Source organism: Pristiophorus japonicus, unplaced genomic scaffold (assembly GCF_044704955.1).
Source record: "Pristiophorus japonicus isolate sPriJap1 unplaced genomic scaffold, sPriJap1.hap1 HAP1_SCAFFOLD_803, whole genome shotgun sequence".
Lineage (NCBI taxonomy): Eukaryota > Metazoa > Chordata > Chondrichthyes > Pristiophoridae > Pristiophorus > Pristiophorus japonicus.
The window spans coordinates 59,242-68,401 of NW_027254722.1; positions in this window are offsets into that span (position 1 = coordinate 59,242).

The window sequence follows — 9,160 nt, forward strand, 5'->3', positions numbered from 1 at the left end:
TGCCTTGCTCTCGGATAGCAGGGAGGTGAGGGGCTTGTGGTCAGTTTCTAACACGAACTTGGCCCCGAAAAGGTATTGGTGCATCTTTTTGACACTGTGCACACACGCGAGCGCCTCCTTCTCCACCATACCGTACCCGTGCTCCGCCCGCGAAAGTGACCTGGAGGCATAAGCTATGGGTTGTAATTTACCCGCACTATTGACATGTTGTAAAACGCACCCGACCCCGTACGCTGATGCATCACATGTGAGAACTAGCTTTTTACATGGATCAAAGAAAGCCAAAACACTGTTGGAACATAGAAGGTTGCGTGCCTTATTGAAGGCGCGTTCCTGGGCGTCCCCCCAAAACCAATCGCACCCCTTTCTGAGTAGCACGTGGAGAGGCTCCAGCAACATGCTTAGGTTCTCCATAAAGTTCCCAAAGTAATTGAGCAGCCCAAGAAAGGCGAGCAGTTCCGAGACATTCCGGGGCCTGGGTGCCAGGCGAATTGCTTCGGTTTTGGTCTCTGTTGGGCGGATTCCATCAGCGGCAATCCTTCTGCCCAAAAATTCAACCTCGGGCGCGAGAAATAGACACTTGGATTTCTTAACTCTTAGTCCTACCCGATCCAACCGCTTTAGTACTTCTTCCAAATTGCGGAGATGGGAGCCGGTGTCCCTACCCGTGATAAGTATGTCGTCTTGAAATACAACCGTCCCAGGGATGGACTTGAGCAGACTCTCCATGTTGCGCTGGAATATAGCAGCTTTCGACCTGATGCCGAATGGGCATCGATTGTACATGAAAAGGCCTCGATGTGTGTTGATGGTGGTGAGTAGCTTAGACTCTTCGGTCAGTTCTTGCGTCATATACACAGATGTGAGGTCTAGTTTCGAGAAAAGTTTACCTCCAGCCAATGTGGCAAATAGGTCCTCCGCTCTGGGCAGCGGGTATTTGTCCTGTAGGGAGACTCTGTTTATGGTAAATTTGTAATCCCCACAGATTCGTACAGATCCATCAGGCTGAATGACTGGAACAGTGGGACTTGCCCAGTCGCTAAATTCCACTGGAAGCCTGTCTAGTTCATGTTCAATCTTTTCCCTCATCACATAGGGTACAGCTCTAGCCTTGTGATGGACCGGTCTAGCATCCTGTGTGATGTAGATTTTGACTTTAGCCCCTTTGACGGTGCCCACACCTGGCTGAAAGAGGTGTTCAAATCGACTTAGAACTGTTGAGCAGGAGGTCCGTTCCTCTGATGACATGGCGTGAACATCATCCCATTTCCAATTTAGTTTAGCCAGCCAGCTTCTCCCCAACAGTGCTGGGAGATCTCCGGGATCAATCCACAGGGGAAGTCGGTTCACTGTCCTTTTGTGTGTGACTGAGAGCATGGCGCTGCCAAGGACTGGGACGATTTCTTTGGTATAGGTCCTTAGTTTGGTGTCGACCCTTGTGAGTTTTGGTCTGTTGCTTTTATACCGTGTTATAATATGGAGACCAGGCCTGTGCACAGGACAGGAAGTGTGGTTTTGCGAGCCGGGCTCCATTAGCATCGGGACAATGGTGTGTGTCCGGAGATCGAGCTCCCCGGGGTAACCCGCCGGCTCCAAGCTGCTGAAATAGCGACGGCCCGACCGGCCTCGGGCCCAGGAGAAGGAAGGTCCGTTGTGAGGGCGGAGCGGCAGCAGCTCAGGCTGGGTTTGTGGAGCCGGGAGGAGTCTCCCAGCCCCACACAAATAAAAAGGAACTTTCCCACCGGATCCTCTTCAGCCAGGCTGCCAGCTAGTTGCAATCTTTGGCCTGAACTGGGATCACACTCTGTGGATATCTGAACGGAATATATGGAATTAAGGACAGTAAAGTAAACGGGATATATGAAAATGTATAAGCCATGGAAGAATAGCTGGGAGAATGTCAGATTGCAAATAGTGCAACATCAGCATAGCTAACAGTCTGTCTCAAGGTTTCAAGTCACTACTCCTGCCAATAACATCTAATTGTAACATGAAATAAATCTGCAGAATTGCAAGGTCTCAGCTAATAGTCACACCACTAGATTGGAACATTTAGAGGCAATGCTTGAGCTTTCAAGAAAAACATCTCATATAGATTGACTAATGAGTGGCTGAGTTAGACTGTCAATCCATTTGTATTTTGTTATCTGATTTCAAAACTGTATAACTGTTAACGCTTTACGATGTAACTTCACCTATCCGTAGGGAGTGTGTACGCTCTATCCAGAGAGTATATCTTCTGTCTGATAGGTCTTACTGGCCGGTAATAAAGACTGCTTTGTTCAAAGCACAAGAGGTATTCGACTCAGTAATTTTACTGAACCAGATTGAGGTAAAAGAATCCAGGAATTTACATCATCCAGTTCTGTCCAATAATGGCAATCGGAATCCTCTGCACGTCAGAGGACCCTGAGTTACATTTTAGACAGGCCTCCCACCTGACTCAGAGGCCGCTCGGGCTGCCAGTGGGAGGCCCGGGGGACGTTGCCGTGGCCACAGCGATGGAGGCATCGGGGTCGTAGGTCACTGACCACTATTATTGGGGCACTACCGCACCATTTCCCCTGGACAGGAGGCCAAAACAACCACCCAGATATTGTGTCTCCGTGATGAAGCCTTTTTAAAAAAAATTCAATCAGACCCACAGGGCTGGATTTTTGGTTTTCGGTGAAAACGGCAGTTTTACGCCAAAATTACTGAAAAACAAAAACAATTGCAAAAAACATTCACAAAACCCTTACCTACTAAATCGCTGAAAAATAAGTTCAAAAATAAAAACTTTAACTGATCTTTTTTGCAGGTCTTCATACGTACAGGGCAGGGCTGCAGCGACAGGTTTGACCCTGTCGGTATTCTGGGCGGGGTGGAGAGAGCTTTAAGTACGACGGTAAAACAATCCGCGGCATTACACGGCGTTGCATGTTGGCGCACCTCTCCCCGGCGGTACTTGAAAGCGCCGCCGCAAAGAGACACCCGAGGATCCCGCCAACCGGGTTATCGCCGCGGAGCGGCAAATCGCGGCAAAAACCCGGTGGCAAACCTGGCTAAGCTCCAGCCCACAGTATCAAAAGCATCAGGACCTTCCTCTTGGAGCAATTGATGCAGAACTTGCTTTGTTCAAAATACAGTCACAATTTACACAAAAGAAGTCTTGTGTAAAAGGACCTTGAACCTCACAGTATATGATACAGTTAGCAGACTAAAACCACTTCACTTCTGTCAGAGAAGAGAAGCCAGTTTATCATTTGGGCCATTGCCAGCACAGCGCTGGAGTGATACAAAGGTATTTTTGATGGGGCAGGAACCCGCCAAACATGCAAAGAAGTCCTTTTCAATATGTACAGAGAGGATCAACACTATCTCCACCACTCGGATGGCTTAATAGATGATCCACAAGAAGGTCGGGCTATAAAAGAGCTGGAGTAGCAGGCCTAGAACATCATGGCCCCCCGACCTGTGAGAGAACACCTCCGCAGGTCGGGCTATAAAAGAGCTGGAACATACCACTACAACTTCCAGCGCTAGCTGCTCCAAGTGTGCGACGATTTTGAGGTGCGCGACTGGGTGACGTCATCAAAACCAAGGTCGCCAGTTTGAGCTTGGGCAGGAACATCGGCGGGGCCCAGGTACAGCGGAGGAGCGGGAAGGTCAGGGCGGATGAGCGGCACGAGATTGTGGCGGAGGAGCGGTGAGAGATCGTGGCGTAGGAGCGGTGAATGATTTTGTGGTGGAAGAGTGGAGCGAGAGCGTGGCGGAGGGGCGGTGAATGATTTTGTGGTGGAGGAGTGGCGCGAGAGCGTGGCGGAGGGGCGGTGAATGATTTTGTGGTGGAGGAGTGGCGCGAGATCGAGGCGGAGGGGCGGTGAATGATTTTGTGGTGGAGGAGTGGAGCGAGAGCGTGGCGGAGGAGCGGCGAGAGATCGTGGCTGAGGTGCAGCAAATGAAGGCACAGGGCCCAGAAGAGCCGAGGGCCCAGAGGCAGCACTGGCCTGCCCACACTTCGATATGTGTGTGCACTAGGTCCGTACAGCCGAGCAGGTCTTCAGTCGTCCTGATTTACCCTTGCCACTGGATAAAGGCCTAGCTCTGTCAAGCCCGTGTGGTGGCTGGTGTGCAATGGTCACCACACGTTAAAATAATCCACGCACAGGCATCTTCCACCCCTTCAATTGGATTTCAGGACTGGAATATTGGGTCCTTCAATGAAACATCTGTGAACTCGTGTGGAAACAAGTCATCCTTGTTCGAGGGACCGTCTATGATGACCACTTCACTTGAATAGTACAGTTAATACTGACTGACATAAACATCAGTATTTGACCTGAAACATGTCGACTTGTGTTGGAACTTCTGAAGCGAGCGGCTTTTATTGGTTTGGTTTATGGTTTCACAGGGCAAGGTGTTCATTGGCATCATTATCTCTTGTGTAACCCGACCATTTAGTTGTGTGTGTACAAAGCCAAAGTGCAGTCAGTGAGGAGTGCCGGCTTAGGCCCATTCTGACTCTGCAATTCCTTTTCCTTCTGCTTCAACTTTCTCTTCAGATTGTGTTATTTTCCTTTTTGTTCCTCTTTTGTTTTCTGCACTTTGGTTCTGCTGCTGGATTCTCAAATCCAAATGCCCCAAAACCTGGACCTGTGACAGACACACCAAGGTGTTCCCATTGTATATGGAGAGTCAATGTTCGGGGCCCAGGATCTGCTTGTGTGCATTGGATGCTGAAAGTCAGCAGCCTGGGACTGAGATCAAGGACCCAGGACCAGGGTCAGAGTGACAGCAAATAGTGGGGAACAGTTTCACCACAGCTACATTCTATTGATCAGTTATGGATAAACAAAACCCAATCAGATTGAATCTGAAATCATTGTTTGATGTTGTATTGTGTAGAAAAAACAGTGTATTTCTCCCATAAAACAGATTGCAATTGTTCCAGTTTCCCTTATTTTAGGGAGCAGTTTCTCACTCGGTGATCCTGACCCAGTCCCTATCAGGAGGCTGTGTCCTCCCTATCTGGGAGCTATATCTTTATGTAATCTGCCTTTACAGAGCAGCATGAACTGCAAGGTTAATAATGACCCAATGTGTAATAAGCTGCAGACTGAATGAGCTGTTGTCTCCCAGTGCAACACTGCTTCAGAAATAACAGGAGATCCAACAATTAGCCAACAATCATGACACGCGTGGATTTTTTTGTGAAGTCGAGACCACTTACGACCCAAGCACTCAAGGTCCTATTCCACGGACAGTGTACCAGGGGATCTCAGAGACGCCGTAATCATGAGCATCTTCAAGCAAGGAGACAAGTCCGACTGCGATAATTACAGAGGAGTTTCCCTGCCGTCTGCCGCAGGGAAAATCATCGCAAGAATCCTCCTCAATCGTCTCCTCCCATACTTTAGGGGCACTGGGTCCTGCAGTGGGTCAGACAGTGACCTTTCCCCTCTGGGACCTGGGTTCACATCCAGCGCAGGCTGATAAGATGGAAGTCTCCTCTTTCTGCTGACTGCAAGGGTCCGGTGTGAAAAGGGCAGCACGAGTTCTTAGTGTGCACGGGCCTACAACACACAACTCTCCCGAATTTGTCCCGAATTGCCGCACTCAGCGAGGCTTCAGGATGGGTGATGTGGGAAATGGGGATATAAAATCCACAATGGTGCAGTAGGGGATGTTCTTCTGAGGTTGGGACAGGCGAGAGAATCTTCACTGTGCTGTGACTGACCTGGGAGAGCTTGATGCTGACTCTGGGGGCTGAATCCTAACTCCCAAAAACGGGTGGGTTGGGGTCAAGTGAGAGGTTAAAGTTCAAGGGGGCGATTTTCCCTGGGTACTTTAGGTGCGAAAGAGTCTCTGATGTGGCCAAGATGGAGTGGTGAGCTGAAATGAACAGCATTTAGCGTTGGTAAAGGAGGTTTAGCCGGCGCTAGGAACGGCCTCCCGGAGGATTGTTAAGCTGCTGATTGTCACTGAAATTGCCGGCCAGGACTCATTGAGGAGGCTGCTCGGAACTTTGGTGGCGAGCGCTTATCCCAACACCCTCTCCTAACAGCGACCAGCTGATTGTCAGTAAACTAGTCCTTGCTGAGCATTTCGAGCACTACTTAAAGGTATATCACCTTTTACTGTTAACTTGCTGCTGGAGGTTTGAGGAGGACTTTTGAAACACATCGGGAGACTTTCTGGGACACTTTGTGAAGACCTCACCAACACCTGGACAATGAGCTTCACAACTTGGCCCCTTTACTGAGGCTTCTCAGTTTAAAAATAGTTCCCTTTGAAGTATTGGGGAGACCCGAACCTCGTTAGATGCCGTGTATGCCGATGACCAAAGGCATATTTTCAGACATGAAGTTCTCAAAATATCCCGTCATATCCCATCAGCTCTACACTGGGTTTAAACAACATTCATTTCTCAATTTCTGCTTTAAACGAACAGACTGAGCATAAATCCTGTCTGGGTGTGGAAAGTTTAATCAGGCTTTGCTGCCTTGTTTGGGCTGGTGCGTGACAGATAGGCAGATCTCAGGAAGAGGAACAACTGACCTCATGTTAACTCGGTCCTGCTTCCTGCTGCCCGATAACAGGACGGCATTGTCTGTGGTCAGAGAGACCCAGAATCCAGCTTCCCAGGCTGGGTTAGAGCAGGGGGAACAGACAGGGACTTGGATTGAATCATTTGCAAGAAGAAAAAATTAGAGTTTTAATGTTTCACAGAGAATTATGATTTCATGCCATTTAATTGTGATATTCAGAGCTTCCCTGGGCTCAGTGGGTAAATGAACCGCCGGGTGTGGTACTGAGTCACACAGACCACAGGTCTTGGGGCTGATCCCAACTAGGGCAGTGGTATGGGACTGAAACTGGTCTCAGTTTCGACTGGGCTTGGGAGGGGGAAGTGTACATGTGGATGGGATTAGGATCAGACAAGATGCCTCCCATTGTTGAATAACCTGCCTACACTTACAGTCTCGGCTCCTGCCTGAAGAACAACAACTTGCTGGGACCGTACAGGGGGAGATAAGCACAGACCCGCAGACACCCCCCGATCTTTGGATCAGATAACCTGGAGAGTGAGAAAACCTTTTCATCAAAGCACAACAACAACAACTTGCATTTATAAAGCACCTGTAACGTAGTAAAACATCCCAACATCTGAAAAGATGTCTACCCTTGGGAACCATGCATGGTGGGAGATGGTTTACAACACAGCTCAGCACCCAGGGGCTAGAATAATATCAGTGAGTTTTGTCACAGCCCAGATAATTGTCCTCATCAGTCTAATTGGTGCAGGGTGTCGGTTCAAACGGTTCATTAAGAGACTGTCACAGAAAACCCAGAACTTGGAATTGGTGCTTTGATTAAAGGACGAGGGGGAGTTTGAACATTCTGAACCCTCCCTACCTGAGGAATAGGTGAGAACCATTAAAAACACCAAGAGAAGGACTTGGAGCTGGAAATTTCCAATGTACATCTGTGTGTGGGATTGAAAGGGTTAATTTCAAAACAGGCTGCTCGCCAGCTCCGACACAGAGAGAGAGAGAGAGAGAGGGAGGGAGAGAGAGAAACGCGAGTCTCTCACATGTTGTTGGCTGCTCGCCAGCTCCGACACAGAGAGAGAGGGAGAGAGAGAGAGAAACGCGAGTCTCTCGCATGTTGTTGGCTGCTCGCCAGCTCCAAGAGAGAGAGAAACCTCGGGAGATAAGGCAGAGAGCAAGTCTCTCACTTGTTGTTTTCAGGGTCTGTCTCAGTTAGAGAGATTATTTTTAAAATTAGATCATTAAGTGAGATTGTAGCCGTGATTTAGTCAATGGTTATAGATATTTTACACTTGCAACCTAAATAATCAATGATGTAAGACATTACCCAAGAGCATATATTACCTCTGTCAGATATATTGCCGTGGTTGAATCATGAACTTACTGTTATATATGTAAACCTGTAAATTCCTTGTTTAACCACCAGAGGGCTCATCCCCTGGAGTCCCAAGGGATCCCACAATCCCTTGGGAGCACCTGTACATAAGGAGGCCTCACAGGCTGGAGAGGCACTCTGGAGACCTGTAATAATGGACTGCGGTGACACCTTACTTTGAGCTCACAGTATCTGGTCAGACTCTTTATTCAATATATAACAACTGACGATGAGATACAGATGACGAACCCCACCGCAACGATGCAGAGAACAGTGGGCATCCTGGTGAAATTTTCCGAGGGAGATGATTGGGAAACTTTCGTGGAGCAACTCGACCAATACTTCGTGGCCAACGAGCTGGAAGGAGAAGCGAACACTGCCAAACGAAGGGCGATCCTCTTCACCGTTTGCGGGGCACCAACGTATGGCCTCATAAAAAATCTACTTGCTCCAGCGAAATCCACAGAGAAGTCATATGATGATTTGTGCACACTGGTCCGGAGCATCTAAACCCGAAGGAAAGCGTTCTAATGGCGAGGTACAGATTCTACACGCACAAGAGGTCTGAAGGCCAGGAAGTGGCGAGCTACGTCGTCGAGCTAAGACGCCTTGCAGGACATTGCGAATTTGAAGGACATTTGGAGCACATGCTCAGGGACTTCTTTGTACTTGGTATTTGCCATGAAGTAATACTTCCCAAACTTTTGACTGTGGAGACCTCAACCTTGAATAAAGCCATAGCGATAGCCCAGGCATTCATCGCCACCAGTGACAATACCAAACAAATCTCTCAGCACACGAGTGCTGCTGCAAGTGCTGTGAACAAAGTAATGTTGTTTTCGAATCGTAATATACAGGGCAGGCCCCACATGCCTGCAGCTGCACGTTCACAGATGTCTCAGAGTCCACCATCAAGGGTGATGAATGCAAGGCCATTAACACCTTGTCAGCGCTGCAGGTGTGATCATCATTTCCATTCATGCCGCATCAAAGGCTATGTTTGTAAGGGCTGTAGAAAAATGGGACACCTCCAACGTATATGCAAGCGAGCTGCAAACCCTGCTAATCCTGCAAACCATTATGTTGCAGAGGAGGACAGATCCACAGTGGATCACAACGAACCAGAGTCTCAGACTGAGGAGGCAGAGGTATATGGGGTGCACACATTTACCACAAAGTGTCCCCCGATAATGCTGAAGGTTGAATTAAATGGACTCCCGGTGTCAATGGAGCTGCACACAGGCGCAAGCCA